Consider the following 3301-nt stretch of genomic DNA (forward strand, 5'->3'; position numbering starts at 1 on the left):
CCCGTGGGAGGTGACTGATGCCTCGCCTCTTGGGAACTGGGTCTGGCTGTGCAGGAACTTGCTTGCAGGACTGGACCATGGGCAGCAGGCCAGTCAGATCTTCCGCCTCCCCAAGGGCTCCATGAGTAGGAGAATCTTCCTGGGTCAGCCTTGCGCTTGCACGTGGCTGGCAGAGCCAGGAGTGTCCACTCGGCTGCCCAGTGCATGAAGCCTCCTTGGCTCCCAAGGCTGAGAGACATTTGTCATCCAGGCAAGAGGGAGGCAGTGAAACCAGGACCACAGAGGCGTGCTCAGGGCAGGCCCCAAATCTACCAGAAGGGGTCAGAAAACAAGGATGGGGGAGAGGAGGGGTATGAAGACAATGGAAGAGGCAGGTGTGAAAGGGGGAAGGATTGAGAGAATTCATTGATTCATCCACTCATTCATTCATTCACCAAATATTTATCGAGTCCTACCACCTGCCAGGCACCCTGCTAGGTGCTAAGTTGAAAAGACAGATGCTGCCTTCATTCATTTATTAATTTAATATTTCACCAAACACATACTGAGCCAGGCGCTGGGGCAAGCGAAATACCTTTCCCTCTTGGAGTTAAAATTCTAATGAGGGTGGGGAGAAGGTTTGATACCCTCTTGCTCAAAAGCAGACGAACAAAGAAATAATAATCCATGGGAGCCAGCGGGACCGGAGGCCCTCAGTTTAGGCTTCCCGTGTCCGGTAGGTACCATCTTTCCCACTAGCAGCATCTCTTGTTCCATTTGCCTTTGCAGATCCCCACGAAGGATTCAAACCAACACCCTCAGCCCTGATGTGCCCCCTTCACTCCAGGGTGCATCACCACAAAGGACCAAGTGAGGCCAACCCTGGGGGAGGCCCCAGCCTCACTCTGCCTCCTAGATCCAGACAAGCAGATCCACCCAACAGAGCCAAGTTCACGTCCAGAACCCAAGCTGCAAGAGATTCTGGGAAATGTCATTCTTCGCTACCATCCTGAGGCTACTCACCACCCATCACACCCTTCAACGCATCGTGAACTTCCCAACAGCAACAGTGGATCTGACAAGTCCCTGCCCAGCACCATCCAATGATCCTCAATAAGGAAGAACAGCCTCCTCCCCGGGGAGACCAGAGCCTGCCAGTCATTAAGAGAGTGGGCTGGGGGGCCACGGTGTCTCAGTTGGGTGGATGTCTGACTCTTGATCCCAGCTCAGGTCTTGATATCAGGGTCATGGGTTCAAGTTCTGCATTGGGCTCCCCGCTGGGCATGGAGCCTGCTGAAAAGAAAAGAAAGGAAAGAGAAGAGAAGAGAAGAGAAGAGAAGAGAAGAGAAGAGAAGAGAGAAAGAAAGAAAGAAAGAAAGAAAGAAAGAAAGAAAGAAAAAAGAAGAGAAAAAGAAAAGGAAAGGAAAGAGAAAAAGAAACTGAGGTTTGGAGGAATAGGTGTGGCCTTTGTGAGAAAACATTCTCCTGATCCCCAGGGGACCCCACTATTGGCTGCAGCCCAACAGAGGCACCCATGGCTCCAGGGCTCCTGTGTCCCTCAGACGAGCCCCTCCAAGGCACCTGAAGAGATGCCCTAGACCAAGGACATCCCCCCACCCTGTGTGCAAGGACCCCTCAGACCGTCACGTGTTAACAAGCCCAAGGCCAGGAAAATCTCAGCACAGGACTTGAGCCTCTGAGAGTCTGACCTAGGATGTAGGACATGGCGAATGGGGGGCAGGAGGCACCACAGTTACAAATGCCTCAGAACTTCAAGGAGGAGCCAGCTCTCCTGCAAGCTCAGTCTTGGGGTGCGACTGCTGGGCTCCAGGTGGGCAGCACGGTTGGCCAGGCTGTGTAGACGCGCCATGCTGTGTAGACGCGCCATGCACACACCACACCAGCAGCCCACGGTGTCCAAACGACAGGACTGTGTTCAGCAAAGAACAGCGAACCGCAGACCTCACGCGGTGTGAGTATTCATTGCCCGGTCCCTGGAAATTGCGTTTCCATCGTTATTACTCACGGCTTGAATCACGGCCAAGCTCCTCGGGTCACTGGCACGCATCTCTGCAAGCGGGTCAGGGACAAGCCTTGGATGGCTGCTCCGCCCAGCTGCGGGCAGATCTGGCTCCACAGAACAGAATGTCTGGCTCCCGTTCAGCTGCAATCCGCCCCCTGGGAAGGGCCATCTTTGCTCTAATCTCTGGTTTTATGGTCCCACGTGAGAGAGCAGAAGGCTCTGCATCCGGGAATCACGGCCCCGAGCCCCTCAGCCTCCCCGCTGCAGGTGCACCCCCGAGTGTAACCCGCACCAGAGCAGAGGCCATCCCGGCCGCGAAGCTGCAGCTCCTGCTCCTTCTCACCCGCAGGTGGACACCCGGACCCCCACCTGCCGATTCCCAGCCCTTCCCAGGCTCTTGGGAAATGGGGCCCTGCCCATCTGAGTGGGGGCCAGGGGGGCTCAGAGTCTCGAGCCGAGACTGGGAGGTCACAGGGGAAGGACGGAAGAGAGGAAACACCTGGGCGAAGTATTTTCATTTTGCATTTTTGGAAGCCGGATGTCGGAATGCTAAGAAATTTCACCTAAGAAGGCCTCAGCGTGAAACCGTTCACGTGTGGTTACCTGTGCAGGTGGACAGGACGGCCCCCCTGGCCTCCTGAGGGCACAGCCCTGGACGCAGATTCTCCGCGTTCAAATCCCAGCCCACAACTCGCTAGCTGTGTGACCTCGCAAGCTATTTACCCTGTCCCTGCCTCAGTTTCCTCGTCTGTAAAACAAGGATGATGACAGTCCCTGGTGCAGAGGACCATAGGACAGAGCAAAGCAGGAGGTATCAGGAAAGTGCTCAGCGGTGTCTGCCCACTGGGCGCGAGGGTTTGACATGTTAGACACTGTCATCGTCGTCATCACCGTTGTCAGGAAGGCATTTGACAACACTCTGTGACCTGCGTTTCTGGCCTTGTCAGCTCCACGTTGGGATCAACCTCATCTCCGGGGTCAGATCTGTCCCCGCAGAAACGCAGACTGAGAGGATGCTCTGAGGTCATCCTCCTCATTGCCACCAGCAGCCTGATGTCACTGAGCCCCGGCAGGTTCCAGCCCCTGTCCCTCAGAGGGGCAGCACCCAACAGTTTGCAAAGCACATGCTGCCTCATTCTGCCCTCCCAGCACCGGCCCATCCGGACGCTGGCCCGGCCTTGTCCCCGCCTCCCTGCGCCCCTCCTGCCCACGAGCAACCCCACCTGGACCTGTCAGTGCCCCGCTCGTGGGGACAGATGGGTCAGACCTGCTCCTCTCTGGTCCGGCCTCTGCCCGCGC

The 3301-nt window shown here is 56.4% G+C and overlaps 1 long non-coding RNA gene across 1 annotated transcript; it reads right to left on the reverse strand.

Moving 5' to 3' along the window:
- Positions 1-505: 505 nt before the first annotated feature.
- Positions 506-2177, reverse strand: LOC140595285 (uncharacterized). Its single transcript, XR_011996784.1, has 2 exons — positions 2006-2177; positions 506-1269 (listed from the first exon to the last, which is right to left on the reverse strand). It is a non-coding gene; the product is annotated as an uncharacterized lncRNA (long non-coding RNA).
- Between the last annotated feature and the right edge of the window lie 1124 nt (positions 2178-3301).

Source organism: Vulpes vulpes, chromosome 14 (assembly GCF_048418805.1).
Source record: "Vulpes vulpes isolate BD-2025 chromosome 14, VulVul3, whole genome shotgun sequence".
In the NCBI taxonomy this organism is placed as follows: domain Eukaryota; kingdom Metazoa; phylum Chordata; class Mammalia; order Carnivora; family Canidae; genus Vulpes; species Vulpes vulpes.